The sequence below is a fragment of the Ictidomys tridecemlineatus genome, chromosome 3 (assembly GCF_052094955.1).
Source record: "Ictidomys tridecemlineatus isolate mIctTri1 chromosome 3, mIctTri1.hap1, whole genome shotgun sequence".
Classification (NCBI taxonomy): domain Eukaryota; kingdom Metazoa; phylum Chordata; class Mammalia; order Rodentia; family Sciuridae; genus Ictidomys; species Ictidomys tridecemlineatus.
Genome location: NC_135479.1, coordinates 206,858,509 through 206,876,316, shown reverse-complemented (window position 1 = coordinate 206,876,316; position 17,808 = coordinate 206,858,509). Strand labels below are relative to the sequence as shown.

Sequence of the window (17,808 nt, the reverse complement as noted above, 5' to 3'; positions counted from 1 at the left end):
TTTAATAAAGATTCCCACCAAGAAAACAACTGGCTTTGCATCCCCAGGCCACTCAGGAACGGCTGACTAAAGACGAGTCCCAGGTCCCAGTACCCAAAGTGACATTTTATAGGGACACATTGTGTAGCACAGGAAGAGCCAGTCTGCTTGCCCTGAAGCTACCAACCAGCACGAAGGAGGCTCAGGATCCTAGTGGCCTCCTTCAGGAAAAAACATGTTCCACAGCAGGGAGTTTCACGCGGACTGGATCCCAAGTCACTAGGCAAGTGGCCAGATTGGAGGGGGATCTTGTAACGAGAAGCTGCAGAAGCCATCTAAGAAACCTTCCCCAGAGCACCAGTCTCCATCAGATTCTATGGAATGACATGGTCCCTTCCTTCCATGTTGGGAATCTTTATCCAGGAGACCCCACCAGCAACTCTCATCCTCTGGACAAGAGGACTTCAGGGTATCCCCCGCCAAAGAACAGGCTACGGCTAGTGGGAAGTAGGCCCACATGAACTTGACTGTGGGTCAAACTTTTTCTTCAAATATTATCATGAAACTCTCAGGGAAAATCGAGAAAAATAATCACCACCTATAGGACAACGTTTGCTATTTTTTTTTATCATAAACTCTTACAATTTTAAAAAGCTACACACATACAATTTAGAAAACAATTTCATAAAAACCGATGGCATTTAAAAACATTTAAAAAGTAATGCAGGGCTGGGGTTGTGGCTCAGCAGCGGTAGAGCACTCGCCTAGCACGTGCGAGGCCCTGGGTTCCATCCTCAGCACCACATAAAAGTAAATAAATAAAGTTATATTTTTAAAAAGTAATGCAAAAGTAAAGCTGAGAAGCTAGGTGGGTACTTCTCTTCCTCTTTTCATTTTGTTTGTTCATGCCGTTATGATGTGGCAAGAAAATATCGCCTATGGCAAGGGACGTGGCACTGTGTCCCCCTCACACACTGCAAATGGCAATACTAATGCAGGCAGCCTATCCACAGTTTGCCAAAACAGAACAAAAGACTTCAACGCATGTCAATTGTATTTATGTATTTAAGTAATTATTTAGTGGTACTGGCGAATGAACCCTGGGGCACTTTGCCACTAAGCTTCATTCCTAACCCTTTTTAGTTTTTGTTTTTAGACAGGGTCTCATTAAATTGCCCAAGCTGGACTCAAACTTGCCATTCTCCTGCCTCAGCCACTTAGGTCGATTACAGGAGTACAGGGGTGTGCCACCGTGCCCAGCATAAAATGTACATGAACCTTGAACCTGTGAGTTCACATCCAAGAACTGGATGAGAAAGAATTGGAGAGAAGACACCCTAAGGGATGCTGTACACCCCAAAATATCCAACTTGATGTTGTTTGGGATGCTGAAATGTTGGAAATTTACCAAAATGTCTCATGACATTGGATTACCTAAATAGGTGATGGTACAACCATCCCATAATGCGCAGTCATTGAAATTAATACTGAAGAATGTCTCATCACACAGATGATGTTAAAAGTCAAAGAGTTACAAATCATTAAGTCCAGCGTAAATTTTGGTAATTGCAGCAAATTGTCAATGCAATGTAGGGTTTAAATTTTATTTAAAAGTACAAAAAATGGCACACATAGTTATTTCTTAGAGGGCTCTTCAGCCAGTATGTGCCAGGATGGCCACAGAGGACATTTCAAACATTTTACACTTATGTTAACTTCCCTGGGCCACTTGCCATTCTTCCTACTGTACTGTCACCATTCCATCCCCAGGACTTCCCAGATCTTCCCACCACTCAGAAACCAAAGGGTCAACACCCAGGCCAGTAGAAGCCACCACCCAACAGATTGCTGTATGCTCTTATTGGTCGGCATCCGCACTAAACCCATTGTCCAACACTTTGGATGTCATTCCTGTGGCTGGTGTGTGCAGAGAGGTATGCCCCCAAGGACAAGCACAAAGAGCCTAGTCCCTCTCCATGCTGGAAGTATTTTACTATTTGGTGTTCAACTGTTCCCCACACAAAGTAGTTTTATTGATTGATCATTATTTCATTGCCCACAGGGTAATATCTTGATTGGTTAACTATATCCATGTTTTCCACTTTTTTGTTCACACAGAAAATACCTTACAGCCATGCCTCAGCACCCACAGGGGACTGGTTCCAGGACCCCCACAGCTAACAAAATCACTGGATGCTAAGTCCCTTGTGCAAAATGGTGCGACATTTGCACATAACCTATGCACGTCCTCCTGCGTACTTTTCAATCATCCAGATTACTTGTAATACCCACATCATATTAAGATGTATTGTGCATTGCAGTACAATTAAATTATGTATTATTACAATACAATGTGAATGCTCTGCTAATAGTTCTTAAACTATTGTTTAGGGGGTAATGACAAGGGGGGAAAGCCTGGACATGTTCAGTAAGACATACGCTTTTTTAAACATTTTCAATCCCTTGTTAGTTGAATCCACAGATGAGGAACTCATGAAGATGGAGGGATGCCTTTATTTATCAAAATGCAACTAAGGAATAGTCCAGTGTGTAGGTATTTTTTTAATCCAGTGTCCTTCATTGCCCACTTTCCCAGCCTCTGGACCACTCCTGGCTTCTATCTTGAATCCCAAGAGCTAATTCCACAGTATGGAAGGCCCATGTGCTAAAGGCTTGGTGCCCAGCCTCTGGTGCTATTGAGAGGGACCTTAGGAGGTGGCCTAGTGGGAGTTAGTTAGGTCCCTGGGGGTATGCCCTTGAAGAGGATGCTTCCTCATGTCCATTAGTTGAACAGTTCCTGTCACCATATACTGTGCCACCACGGGCCCAGAGCAACAGGATCAAAAGACCACAGACGGTTGGGAAGGACGGTAGGATGAGACAGACATTATCACCCTGTGTCCATGGATGATTACACTATTGGTGTGACTCTGCACCACGTACAGCCAGAGGGATGAGAAGTTGTGCTCCATTTGTGTACAATGTGTCAAATGCATTCTACTGTCATGCATAACTCATTAGAACATTAAAAAAAAAAATACCACAGACCGAAAGCTCTGAAGCCATGAACCAAAATAAAACTTTTCCCTCAAGAAATCGATCATCGAAGTATTTTGTTATAGGGACAGAAAGTTGACCAACACACTTCTTGAGCACAAGCCTTAAATCCAGAACGTCTGGTCTTGACGTCACCAGCAAACTTCACTTCTTGGTATCAGTGCAGCTTCAGAAGGAAGGCTGTCTCTGGGGAAGCCAAGCGGTGAGGGGACACACCTGCAGGCTACCAAAAGTCCCGCTCACTGGAGGCAGGTGGTTCCCCAACTGTTGGTGAAGGTAAAGAACAATGTTCTCCATCAAAACCTATTATGCAAAAGCCTTTGGTCCAACAACAGGTCTTCTCACACACTCACAAAAAGAAAAAAAGAAAATCTGCACAAGTGTGCTTCCTAAAGTATTGTAGGAAATAGTAAAAAAAAAAAAAAAAAAAAAAAAAAGAGAGAGAGAGAGAGAGAAATAAACCCAGAGTCTATTAATAGAGGAACATTGACATATGGGAAATCTATTATAGCTGCTAAAAACACGAGGTAAAACTCCATGATATGAAAAGATATTCAACATGAATTGATAAATGAAAAATAAAAATCTGCAGAACAGGCAGAGAGTCATCCCTTGGTATCTATCCACGGGGGACTGGTTTCAGGACCCTAGGTGGAGACGAAAATCTATGGGTGCTCAAGTTCATGCAGCATTTGCATCTAACCTACATTCGTCCTCCTCTACACTTAAATCATCTCTAGGTTAATCTAATACCCAACGCAATGCAAACACCCCCTGAAAAGTTGTTAACTGTATTGTTTGGAGAATAGTAACAAGAAAAAAAGTCTGTACATGTTCAGGACAGACACATCCATGGTTGGCTGAATCTTGAGGGTGTGGAGACGACAGATAAGGAGGGACAGCTGTACTATGATCCCATATGCTTTAAAAAGATTTTTCAAAAATCTATATCTATGCATAGAACATTTCTGGAAGCTGTAGCCCTGGGGATTCATGGGATCAGGAAGGGGAGAGAGATGACTGGTTAGGACTCTTTTTCTTTCCCCTTTTCAGTTTCGGTAGTGTTTTAGCTTTTTGCCATGAGCAACGATGGTTTTTAAAGACCTACTTCCTGACATTTAAGCCAGGCCTAGGCAAAACATCAGCTACAGCCCACTGAGCCAGGCAAAGGCTTGAGCTTTGGTGGGTAATTGACGTGTCAGGGGACCTGCCCATGAGTGATTTCCATCTCAGCCATCAAGGTCACCTCAGGGCAGGGCCTCTCAAACTTTTCCACAGAAGTACCCCCAATGACAAAACAGAACAAACATGTAACCCCAGGGGATGGAGGAAATTGGCTCAAATCTCTGCCTCAAGCAAGATTTTTTTTAGTATCCAGACTATCTTCAAAATTCAAGCAAGTTTTGATTTTAATCCATAAGAGTTATATATGATTTATTGTTTAAAAAACCCTTCAGATATTTATTAGCTAGGCACAGTGGTGCAGATCTGTAATCCTAGGTACGTGAGAAGCTGAGGCAGGAGGATCGCAAGTTCAATGCCAGCCTCAGCAACTCAGTGAGATCTTGCTTCAAAATAAAAAAGTAAAGAGGGCTGGAGATGTACCCAGTGGTAGAGCACCTTTGATTCCATCCTCAGTACCACCATAAAAAGAGAAAAGAAGGAGCAGGGGTTGTGGCTCAGTGGCAGAGTGCTTGCCTCACATGTGTGAGGCACTGGGTTCGATCCTCAGCACCACATAAAAATAAATAAATAGAAAATAAAGGTATAGTGCCCATCGGCAACTAAAAAATTTTTTTTAAAAAAGAAAAGATAAGCCTAATAATAATCTTATTTATAGATGCAGAATCAATATATTTGTAAGCCCCTCACTCCTATTTGAAAGAAACTAAAATCCAGGATAGAATTTAACAAGGAAAACATTTATTCATAGTCAGGCTCTAAGGCAAGAAAAGTAAAAGTGATGGCAACAGTTCAAGGTGAGGGACTGATGGAAATCTAGCCTTCAGTGGAGGCTGGGAACTGCGATTTAATGTCCATGAGGAAACAAGCAGGAGCCAGACTCCAGCCCGTGCAGAGCAAGAGCTGAGCCAAAACAGAGGGCTGGGGTCCCGGTGGCCGCCTACTTGCTATAAGGAGGAAAAATATCAGGAAGACTCCACCTACTTGTTTGCTTGCATTTAGACTTTGGGGAAGAAAAAGAGAAAAATACTGACAATCAGAACCCAGGCCAGCACTGTTGGGCAGTGTGGAGTCACAATACAGCACAGAAGGTAGTTCAGCACAGAAGGTAGTTCCAGAGTTCCGGAAGTCCACAAGGGCCATGGTAGAGGAAAATACAGATCCATTCAACAGGGTGATTCCCAAACCCAGGGACCTTACCATGAAAATAGCAGCCACAGTAAAGATAAGCAGAGATAACCAGCTGTGTTCTGTTAGTAACAGTTATGTTGTATCAAGCAAGGGTAATGGGACATTAGCTATAATCTTGTTTAAATGCTAAAAAAAAAAAAAACAACTTCTTAACAAGACTAAACATATAAAGGAAGAACCAAAGAAAAATTTTAATAGCGGTATTGTCAAAAAAAAAAAAAAAACATGGACAAGTTTGAAAAAGGAAACATTTACATTTTCCACAGGAAAACGCAGTTGATGCACAGAATGTCCTAGGTACAAGGTCAGGATTCGAGAACTGGAGGACTCAAGGAAATTACCCAACCTGCCACAAAATAATAGAGAGATAGAACATATGAGGGGAAGCTAAGAGACACAAATATTTGAAAGGAAGGAACCAAAATAGACCCAAGAGGAGTTTCAATACATATTTTAAAAGAGAAGAATGGAGCAACTGTCAAAGAAGTAATGGCTGAGACCGCTCCAGGACTGAAGCAAACACAAGCCCTCAGTGAGAGAAGTACACCAAAGCCTGAGGAGGACCATTAAAATAAATACCTAGATGCACCCTAGTGGAACCACAGCATAACAGAGACCAAGAAAATCACCCAGGCTTTACAGGCCAGAGGGGAGAACTTAACAGGCCTAAAGGAGAATTAAGTTGCATAATCAAGAAGAAAAAGAGAGAGTATCTTTTTTTTTCAAGTGACCACAGAACAAATCTCAAGTTTTCCAAAAATAAAAATAGAACAAAAGACAGGCTTTAACAACAACATAGAAAATAATGTGGAAAACCAGGAAATAAAAGCCCTTACTATCTGGAAAAATTTTAAACACTATATTAAATAGCTGTTGAGAGAAAAAAAATATACAAACATTAATACAAATAACAGAGGGTGACAAGAAAGAAGATCCGGCCTTTAGATATGAATTCAAAATAATAAATATATTCAGCCAAAATAAAGAAATAATAAAAGCTAAGACAATGCATCCCCAGGGAAGAAGCACTACATGAAATACTTTGGACATTTTTCCAAGCTAAAAAAAAAAAAAAAAAAAAAAAGGTTTTCCATGTAAAAACACAGAACTTTAGGAAGGGGCAAAGAGGACTGGAGAAAGTTAATATATGGAAAAAGAGAAATTTTTCTGTATGAAGCAGAAATGGTAATGTCTCATGAGCTTTATGACATATGTATAAAGATAAAATTACAAAAAAAAATATCCCAAAGTGTGAAAGAGAATAAATGTATTAACTAAGAAGTAAAAGTAACAATTTAAGGTAAAAGGTGATAGGGATACATGAAATCTTTAGGGCAATTGAACAAAAAAAGTATAATTAAAAATCTAATTAATAATATTAAAAATATTAATAATTCTAAGGAGAAATTTGTGGAATTATGTCCATTCACATTTAAACCAAACTCAGCAAAATTTGGCTATCTGTTCTTGATTTTTCACTCAATAAAACAGAATAGGTCCCTCTGAATGTGTGTGTGTGTGTGTGTGTGTGTACCTCAAAACCAAAAGCAGGTTTAATGGAGAAATGAGAAAATATTTTACTCTGAAGTCAAGAATGAGACAAATATTTGCTTACTATTATTCTAGAGGCATTAGCCAACACAATTGGAAAAAGAAGACAATTAAAAGTATAAAAACTGGATGGGAGATTAAACTATCACTATTTGCAGGTAATTTGGTTTTACGCTTTGGAAACCCAAGAGAAATAAATAAAAATTATGATAATCATTAAGAGAATTCAATGAGATAGTAGGATGTTTAATATATAAATCTTTGATAACATTTGGAACTTATTCTACTAAGCCCTGTTTTATACACACACATACATACATATAAATAAAAATGAGGAAATGAGATAGATCTTACTAACCATGACACAAATTCTAGAAGCTGCAAAATACATGGTAGATAATTTCAACTACATGAAAATTTTAAAACTCCTCATAGCCAAAAACAAACCAGATTAAAACCTTCTCTCTCTCCCTCCCTGCACCTCCCCCCCAACACACAACAAAGTTAGTCGGTAAATGACAAATATATGTAATTCACATCACAAACGTAGGGTGAATTTTGCTAGTCTCTGAAAAGCTTGTGCAAATTGATAAAGGCAAAAGGTTAAAAAAAAACAGTAAAATGGACACAAATATGGACAGCTTACAGGAAACTACATATAGTTCTTAAACATCTGAAAACATGCTCAATGTCAATCATAATAAGAAATACACCAACAAAAAACATATCGATTTTGTAAAATGCATCAGAAATGGCAAAAATCCAAAAGTTTAAAAAGCCTCTCAGCCGACCATCTCTGGAGCATGGGCAGTCTCTCTTATGACTTGCTATAGGTTCTGGGGGCACTGGTGGGCATGCCCCCTGCAGAGGGTACTCTGGCAACATCTTCCCATTAGAGATGCACTTGCCCTTAGACTCAGCGGTTCCACCTCTAGCACTCACCCTATGTGTGAACAGAATCATGTGCTCAAGGAAGAACTGCAAAGTTATCCGTGGCAACATTGTTTAAAAGCAAAATATTGCAAGCAACTTCAATATCCCTCCATAGAGAATTGTTTGGGCACATATTGGATAGTAAACATTATTTTAAAAAAAAAAAAAAAAGAATGAAGAAATGCTTCATGAATCATGTTGAAAGATGTCTACAATACCCTGTTAACTGTCAACAGCAAGACCGGGAACTCTGTATTGTGTATTATCAACCTAGTAGAAAGAGTTGGGTGGGGGAGAATGTATTTTCATTGACTGGCTGGTTTGGTGCTAAAAAAAAGTCTCTGAAACATTCCCAACAAATCGACAACAGTGGCTACCTCCCTGTTGAGGGGTGAGGATAAGAACCGAGCGGGTGAGATGGAACACTTTTTAACCACGTAACGTTTTATATTTGTTATTTTTTTGAACCCCTACAATGCATTATTTATTTGAAAAGCTAAATAAATAAAACCTTCCCCTCTTGTGAAGGGGATATAGGCAATGTCCCTCTCTCTCTCCCCCGCTCTTGTCCCCAGAGCAGCTTGGCTCCTGCTGCACTGAGGAATGAGCACGTGAGGTTGTCTTGGTTGCACAGAGCCTGCTGTCCACACGGCTGAGTCCCTGAGGGTCACAGGACTTGCTCAGACCTGTCCAGTGAGGTCAAGGGTAATCCTAGAGCCGGAAACCCAGCTCTGCAGCAGAAACCCCACTCCTGAGGTAAGGAGGCAGGTGCCCAGGGGTGGAGGCCTTTCTGTGGGCGTCCACCATGTCTGCATTCCCGAGGGGCTGAGAGAGAGTCCAGGGCCAGCTGGCCAGGATGACCAGGCTTTGAGGAACTTTGTGAACTCCCCTCTGCCTTCTCTACCCCTGATCACCCTCCAGACCTGGTGAGTTCAGGCAGGATTACCCAACCAAGGAGGGGCAGAGAGCTGGCAAGGAAAGTGGCCGGAAATGGCTGCCCCGAGGGCCTGGCTCATGACTGGCCTATGACAGAAGCAAGGCTGAAGCTGGACACAAGAGTCCATTTTTTAACCCCCTGGGGGACACTCCACACTGCTCATTTATTTCTTCATGGGGACTTCTATCCCCCTCCCCAGGGGCTGGAGGGCAGGGCATAGCACCCACGCTGTGTGTTGGCAGTAATGACCGGCATGTGCATGGCTGCCAGGGCCGATGGGCCACCCTGGGCCTGGGCAGGGAAGGACTTGTCAGAATGCTCTCTGCCTCCTCTGTGATCACTGAGCACCTACTGTGACCCAAGTCCCTCCTGGGGTGCCCCTGGGCATCCCAAAGCTCCACGGTTCCTCCTGTCAGGCCCCTCCACACATCGCTGCCCATGATCACAACCCTCGCCCACCCGCCTCTAAGTGCTTTTCGCAGCTAAATTGTATTCACAAGAACGCGGCCTCCTGGGAGCCACAGATCTCTGTCGTGCCTTCTCGTGTTCTCAGAGCCTCCAGCACAGCCTGGAACACACAGCAAGTCTTGCGATAAATGCTTGCTGGTGGCCTGCCAGTACCCAAGCTAAAAGTGGAGCTGCATTAACAGAGGTCAAGGCTTAGCTGCGGCTGTGCCCTCCAACTGTCACACTCAACCTAAAAGCTAGTGTGCAAGGTCGGCGTCAAGGCCCTAGGAGCTGGACTCCACCCTGACCCACCTCTACCCTCCTGGCTGCTGACCCCCTTACTCACTCCACTCCAGGGACAGTTCCCACCTTCCTACCCTCCAAGAGGAAGGGCCTCGGTCCCACCTCAGATCCGTAGTACTGATGGGCAAACCCCCCACACCCCTGAAACCTTCTTGCCCTAGCACTCCAGGGGCTCACCTTCTTGCCTCTTTGCTGGGCCTCTGCTCAAAGACCACCTTCTCCACAAATCCATCCTCCCTGCCCTATTACAAATCACTCCCCAACCTCCCATGCTCCCACACCTTTTCCCTGCTTTATTCTTCTCCATCCTTATCACTACTTTTAAAATTCTATAGTTTTCCTGTTTGTTTTATAATTGTATCCTCCAACAACAGGTTTTCCAACGACAGAGATTTTTGTGTTGTGCTCAATGCTGTACAGTAAGCATAGAACAGTGCCTGGCACATCATAGGTGGTTAATAATTATTTACTGAGTGCACCAATAAATGTACAGACTAATCAATTTAGCTGTAGCTCTTGCTCCAAGTTAATTCAACTAAAATGGCATAGATTAGACATCATTTATGCATGTGAATGAAAATCACTTCCATATATTTCTCTGTGGTCTCATAGAGAGAATTTCATTTTATTTTAATCTCATAGATCACCTTAGTGGGTAAATGGGGCAGGAACTGTAAATATCCTCATTTCACAGAGGTGAAAAGTAAAGACTCAAGAGAGGTGAGATTTTCCCAGAACCTTCAGCTAGTTCCTAGCAGAACTGGGGCACTGGGATTTTTTGTCACTGATTCTGACTTCATTTATGTAGGGATAGTAAGGTGTGATACCTTTCCTCACTCATAAGGGATGCACTGACATTCCTATCACAAAAGACAATTTAACAAACAAAAGCATAACCGATGTAGTTAACCAAAATTTTACCTAACATGAAAGACTCCAGAAATGAAGATCCAAACACTCAAGAAAAAAAGCCTTATGTTTACTCTTGTTGACCTAGCGTAAAATTAACCTAACTGAGAGAGCAAAGAAAATTAGGACTGCAATGAGGGAGAAACAGATTCAAGCAGTCTTGAAAAGGTGCTTCAGGGCTGGGGATGTGCCTCATGCATGTAGGCACTGGGTTCCATCCTCAGCACCACATAAAAATAAATAAACACAATAAAGATATTGCATAATTTAAAAATATATTTTAAAAAAAGAAAAGTTTCTTCAAAGTTATACAAAATGGCAGCCATGTTTATGGCTTTAAATAAAAGAGGATGGATAATTACATCATTTGTTAGTCAGGAGTTTTGACTGGTTGGGTTGGATTGGCTGGCAAGGGTTAAGCTCTCTGATAAGAAGGGATTGGGTGTTAGGTAGTTTGGAGAAAGGGGTTCATTATATAGAAGGTCCGCAGGGATTAACTGTTTCAAAGGTCAACTGGAATCTGGGGTGGGTGTGTCTGCAGCCCCACTCAAAGGTTCAACCTGGATCCCATCTAAGATTTGACTAACAGTGACCGCAGGACTCCATTTTATGTGCTGTAAACTAATGCTACTGCACTTTGATATTTTTGCTTGACAATTTCAATGAAAAGTGGACAGTGCAGTAGACACATTATTGGACAAAAGGTATGACCTCAGGGAATGGACTGGGCGGGTGAGCAGCAAGGCCTGTCTGCTCCAATTCTTCTTGGCCACTCTAGGTAGTGGTCCTTCCTAGTAGGAATGTGACTGAGCCATTCTGGAATGAAGTCCTGTGATCTATCAGAAAAGGTGGATGGAAGAACTTCTTCATGGCCAGCTCTGACACAGAAAGGCAGAGGGAAGACTATAGTAATATCTCTAGGTTTTGATGGCTGCTTTGGGGAAAAACAGGTTGGAGTTTCTACCACCTGCCTGTGGAGCAGAGGGGAGCAGAAGACAGACAGCCAGGAGAACAGACAGCCTGCCCCAAAACAGCCTCAGAGTTCAAGTACTCAGCATGCCATGTGCCCTACTTCCCTGGATGTCTTCCTGAACCCCAAACCTTAGTGTAGGGCTTTGGGTTGTTTGTGGGCTCTTCTTCCTCTTCGATTCTAGGGACTCTTCCTGAAACTTCCTACTTTGCTACAAGAAGAAACACCTGTAATTTTCCCTTTCCTGACTCCTAGATGGCCATCCATCTTCCCCAAGCCCTAAACTGGCCCGGCCACTGCAATTCCCTTTTGGCAGAAGTCTGTGCTCTAATGTTTGGACTGTGTCCCCAGGTTCCTCCACATGGCAAGGAGCAGAAACAGGTCTGGATGCCCGGAAGTCCTGGGGATTTGTCGCCACAATTGAGGTGTAACGGATTAAGGGAGTGAAGGGAAGGATTGGGGGCACCTCCGCTTCCCTGCCTAGTTCTCCACTCAGAATCCGCCTCCCCACCCTCTCAGGAGCAAAGGGTCCCTCCTCTGTAGCCTTGTAATTTTCTGTTCCTCTCTGAATCATAACACACCGATCTGTTCCATTGGGCTGGTGGCTGGGGGCCCTCCTTACCCTGTTTCCGCACCTTTGGTAACTCAACCCTTTTCTTTTTAGGTCCCACCAGCCTACTTCTAAAAGGGGATCGTAGTTCAAGGGCGGGTAGATTTAGGAAGGTGCCCCGCTTGTGCATTCTCCCCACACACGGAGTTGCAAAGCCCCGAAGAGGAACAATTCCAGGCGGGATTTGTAGCTTGGGTGGGCGCGGTGGGGGCTGGGGATGGTGGTCTGCAACGCGCACACACCACCAGGCGGGGATCGTCCACCCGCCACACGCGGTCCCCGCGGCGATTACAGGCGTCGCCTGCTTCCCTCTGATTGGCTGAAATAGCTAGCCCTCGCAAGAGATGGGGAGAAGAGGGGGCGACCGCGACTCGCGGCACGGCGTCCCGTGGACAGGCGCCGAGACCCGGGGTGGGGGGGTGCGGGGGTTGATTGCGCTGCGCCGCGAGCGGGCTCTGCGGGGCGGCGGGCTGCGCGGCGCTGAGCGCTCCCTTCCTCCAGGGGCCGCCGAGGGGCCGCGCCGAGCGCATGGAATTTTCCACCGCCCAGCCCGCCTGCAGAGTCGCGGCTCATTGGCGGAGCGGGGGCGCCTGTCCCCGCGTGGGTGCGGAGATGAGATTAGCCAGGGAGCCCTCCTCAGTGGGCTTTGCAAGGTTCTGATTAATCAGGTCAGCGGGGCCAGGGAGGGGAGGGGAGGGACGGTGGGAACCGAGCTTGTTTTCTAACCCAGCCCTGCAAAGCCTCTCAGGCCGCCTGGCTACAAAGAATACGCACCAGGAGGCAGGGAGAGGTAGGGGCAGACCTTAGAAATCACCTCTTCGCGGTAGAATTCCCCTAGAAACCGCTGAAAAATAAGCTTTCCATTGCTAAAGCCCTCCCCTCCCCCATCTCCGCTTAATCTCCCCCACTCCCCAAATAGGCTGGGGCTGGCCGCAGATCCACACTCTCCCCGGCCTTGACATCTTGATGTTTAACCCCTTAAGTACCCACACTGCCGGCAACACATTCCCTTTCTGCTGTGACAGTCACAGACTCTCAGCCAAACCAGACTTTCAGAATCAAATGGCACCCCGACCCCTGGTCCATCAAGAAATGCAGCCTGTGAAAGACAGTTGGAACGAGCGAGCCAGAGTGATCTTTTTGTCCGTGGCTGAATCTGTGTGAAATTTCCACAAGGACATTAAAAATGTGTGGCAAGTCAGGAACAGTGTTCACCAGCAGGCTCGAATGGTGTTGGCTTGATGGGGTGTATGCATGCTCCAGTCCTGTTGGCTTGATGGGGTGTATGCATGTGCCAGTCCTGTTGATTTGCGATCGAAAACAGCCCCTGGTTTTATTTCTCCTGGGGTTTCTGGCCTTAGGAAGCTCTTTTCTGAAGTTATTGTTAAATTCTCCCCAAGGGCTGGCTCTGGCCCTCAAGACTTGCTTGGAGAGAGAATGAGTGCTGTTCCCCAGGTCAGGGTTTCAGAATGGCTGCAGGATGCGGCTGGCTCCCAGGACTGCTGTCCCTTGCCAATTTGGGCACCTCATAATTCAAGTCTTTTGCTTTTAAAATGAGGCTAAAAGTTTCCTCATGAAGTTAAGTGGAGATTAATTCTATGGCCTAGAAATTCTACTCCGAGGTATGTACCCACAAGAACTGAAAACAGATACCTAGTATGGGTAGATCCTAGTATTACTAAGGTTCAAGACAACACTATCCACAGTAGCCCAAGGCAGGAAGTAACCTGATTGTCCATCCAGAGATGAGTGGATAACAAAATGGGGGATGTCTATACAATGGGATATGGCTCACCCCGCCCCCCCCCCAAAAAAAAGAAAAAAATGAAGGGAATTCTGAGCTGGGGAACTCAGTGGTAGAGAAACACTAGCCCAGCATATGCCAGGCCCTGGATTCAACCTCCAACACCACCCAAAAATAGGGAAATTCTGATATGGATGAACCTCAGAGACAGACTGAGTGGAAAAGCCAGACACAAAAGGCCCTACGTTGTATGGATCCCTTTGTGGGATACATCCAGATAGGCAAAGCCCCAGAGACAGAGCCATAGCTGGTGATTTCAAGGAACTGGGGGAGGGAGGAGGAGGAATTAGTGCTGGATATGCACAGGGCTTCCTTCTGGGGTGATTTGGCACTAGAGAGAGGCTATGGTTACACACCTTTATGAATGAACTGTCATTGGATCGTACACTTTAAAATGGTTAATCTTATGCAATGTGAAATTTGCCTCAATAAAACAAAATTAATGAAACTAATAATAAAAATCTCCAGAGATTCAATGTGATTATCCAAATAGAGATGTTTGATCAAGTGAAAAAGCCTATCTTTTGAGTCCCTTTATGTTATTTCCTAGAATGAATGATTACCTCTCTTCAAATTTTTCAGTTAAAACTCAGGCAACTGGAGGCCCATGCAGCTCTGGCTGTAGCATCAACCAGCGATGGAACATTATACAGTCCTGAGAGTCCTGTGATCTGTGAGGAGGGGAGACTCTGCACTGTTGATCTGACACCCTGCACCAGAGTGCCCCACGGTAATCTGTCCTTCAGGCAGAAGGGTGGTACCATGGAGACCACTGGAAACTCTGGATGGCAGGTTTAGTGTGGAATAACTTCAATACAGGCTCTCCAAAGGAAAGAACCACTCAGCGCATACCAGGGTGGACTGCCCCAGCCGGAGCCAGGCTGCAGAGGCCAGAGTTTATTTCGGCTTCTACATGGGGGATCTTGGGCCAAGGCTTTTGCCAAGAGTCAGGGGGTTGTTTATTTGTTTGTTTGGTTTTGCTTTTTGTGTTTTGTTTTTGTACTGGGGATTGAACCCAGGAGCACTTGACCACTGAGCCACATCTCCAGCCCTTTTTTATATTTTTAGATAGGCTCTTGCTGAGTTGCTTAGGACCTTGATAAGTTGCTGAGGCTGGCTTTGAATTCGCCATCCTCCTGCCTCAGCCTCCCAAGTCGCTAGATTACAGGCATGCACCCTTGTGTCCTGAAAGAGTCAGTTTCCTTCTCTAACAAATGTGATGTATTGAAGTACCTACTGCATAGGATTGCTATCAGGATTGAGCTAACTCGTGCATGTGCCAGAAACAGAGTATGTGCTCAACAAACACTAGTTGGTGTTACTAAGGAAGACGTAAACAATGGAAAGAAATGGAGTGGTTTGTGCTTTGTTGGGGAGGGGGATGTGAGAGGATGAAAGCAGCGTTCACTGAGGGCATTTAAAGCAAAGCAGGATGGCTCTGAAGTTGTTTAAAGTACTGTGGAGAACTACAGGGTGGGATGGGCTAGGGGACTCTGGGTGAGAGGAGAACGACAAGAAAAAAGGAAAGAAGATCAAAAAGAATATTCTGAAAAATGCAAAGAGGAGCTGCCAGATATTGGAAGTGGCTCAGAAGCGGGAATGACATGAAAATTCAGGATTCCCCATTAGACTGTGGGAAAGCCTTCTTTTGTTGTATCAGTGAAAAGGGGCTCTGAAATTTGGTGCCTTGCAACAGGGCACTTGGAAAATCCAGCTAAGTAGAATTGACAGCGCTGAACAGGCTTCCTCAGAGGGCCTACTAATGAACTAAGCTCAATAGAGACCTCTGGGCAGGTGTCCCCATGGGCTTGCTTAGTTCCCACCTGAGTTGAAAGTCCCATCAAGGGACTGAACCTTTCTGCAAAAATCAGCCTGATGCTGGCAGCCTGCAGCAGCAGAAGGGAGGGAGGGAAGAATCCTCAATGGGAACTAGGACCTTCTGTGGTCTCCAGGTGAAAACCATGCTCACCCTTTGTGATGTTGACCTGCATCATCCTTATCCCACCACTTCTCTGTAACAAGAGCCCCTCCCCTCCTCAGTACCCTCTGCTGGTTTGTGATGTGCTCATGTGAGAACCAAGGGGCATCCCAAATGGAGGGATGTGATGCAGTTCCCTGTGTGGGCAGCCTGTGTCCCCAGAGTCAGTTGTCTAGGAGAGGAAGGGACGTGTGGGCTTTCCTGGCCAACTCAGGCTGTCCTCAGTCTTGCACATGCACATGCAGCCATTCCTCAGTGTCCTTAGGGGATGGACTCGGGGACCCGCTCCTGCACCAAAATCCCCAGATGTTCAGGTTTCTTGTATTAAAATGGCATGATAATTACGCATAACCTATGAATATAGTTATGCATAACCTATGAACAGCCCCCGCACATGCTTTAAATCATCACTTGATTACTCATAATACCTATTACAGTAGAAATGCTGTGTAATAGTTGTTTACCATATTGTTTGGGGAATAATGACAAGAAAAAAATCTGTACATGTTCAGTAGAGACACATTTTTCTTTTCCTGATCTACAGTTGATTAAATCCAAAAGATGGGAAACTCAAATATGGAAGGCCAACTGCATATGGAGCTGGTATCTGATGAAAGATTGAATGTAAAAAAAAAAAAAGAAGTATCTTCTACTTGAAACCACAGTTCTACATGATTATTTTATGTGTGTGGTACATTCCTGTCCCTCCACACTCCCTCTCCACTCCTCCAAGGCCAACACAGGTAAATCCTTCACCTTGGGTGGCAGGAAACTCAGAGTAAACTGTGCTAAATCAATTGTATTGTATGCTTAGAGTTAGAACTGATTTCAGGTGAATCCTTGTACTTTAATACAAGTAATACATGTTTATGGTAGGTTTTCTGTTGGGTTTTGGGTTTTGGGGGAGGGAGGTTGTTTGGTTTTGGTACTGAGGGTTGAACCCAGGGTCTTAAGCATGCTAAGCACACACTTTACCACTGAGCTACATTCTCAGCCCTGAAATTGTTCAGAATATAATTAGGAAGAAATTAGAAAAAATTTAAGCCACCCAATCTAGGTATTCAGGAATTGATACTATTAAAATTTTAAATTTCAATTTACATGGCTTTCACACACACACACACACACACACACACACACACGAGAAATGGGGGAAGGCAGTTAAGACCAGTGGGCCCACCTGCAGGTTGAGAGAGCCTGGGAGGTGGATGCTGAATGTCTGGATGTAGAAAATGAGAAGAAATCATGACTCCTTTCCCAGCCAGTGCTCCCCAGCCTGGTCCAGAACAGCCGGCCCCACAGAAGATGGTGCATCCTCCTGGTTCTTGGTGGGAAGAGGCAGTCCCCTGCTGTAGGATTGTGGTGTGAGCAAAGCAGGCCTTTGCAGCATGGAAAGCACCTCGTGGGTCCAAGGTGGGCTCGGTGGACGGATGGCATCCATTCTTAGGGCACCAGCTGCAGCAGCAGTGGCTGGGACTGTCCTCAGGGACCACTGCAGGTGGTGGAAACCATAAACCAATGGGTCCATGTTCCCAACAGGAAACCTACAGCTGCTCAGAGACAGCTGGGAAGACTGGGGAGGAAGGTGCTGCTGTCACATAAATGGGGACAGGACTACCAGCCAGGACAATTTGGTAATTACTATGAATGTGACTCCATATTTTGCAAAGTCTGGGAAGTTAATATTTATACGTGTTTTAAAATATTAAAATGGATCATACCCCAGTTTGGTTAAGTAAGTTATTTGCTTTAACATGATCACATAAACTTTTTTTCTGTAGCTAGATGATCGTAATGGTTTTCAAACTATGTTCTATAGTGTCACCCAGTTCTTGAGGCCCGAAAGGTGGTTTCTGTGCTTTCCCAGGGGAAAGAGTTAATTTTGCAAGGTAGAAAGAGAAAGAATCTGTGTTCTCACCATCTAGTATACCCAGAATAGCTCTACTTTCAACAGTAC

At 44.5% G+C, this 17,808-nt stretch overlaps 1 long non-coding RNA gene across 5 annotated transcripts; it reads left to right on the top strand.

The window, feature by feature from the left end:
• Nucleotides 1–8,506: 8,506 nt before the first annotated feature.
• Nucleotides 8,507–17,576, top strand: LOC110597963 (uncharacterized). 5 transcript variants are annotated; one of them, XR_013437006.1, is made up of 5 exons: nt 12,508–12,737; nt 14,456–14,603; nt 16,396–16,594; nt 17,113–17,264; nt 17,391–17,576. It is a non-coding gene; the product is annotated as an uncharacterized LOC110597963 (long non-coding RNA). The 5 variants fall into 5 exon arrangements; XR_005734570.2 differs by lacking the exon at nt 12,508–12,737 and adding an exon at nt 8,507–8,649 and having other exon boundaries at nt 17,113–17,576; XR_002483757.3 differs by having other exon boundaries at nt 12,509–12,737; nt 17,113–17,576.
• The last annotated feature ends 232 nt before the right edge of the window (nt 17,577–17,808 follow it).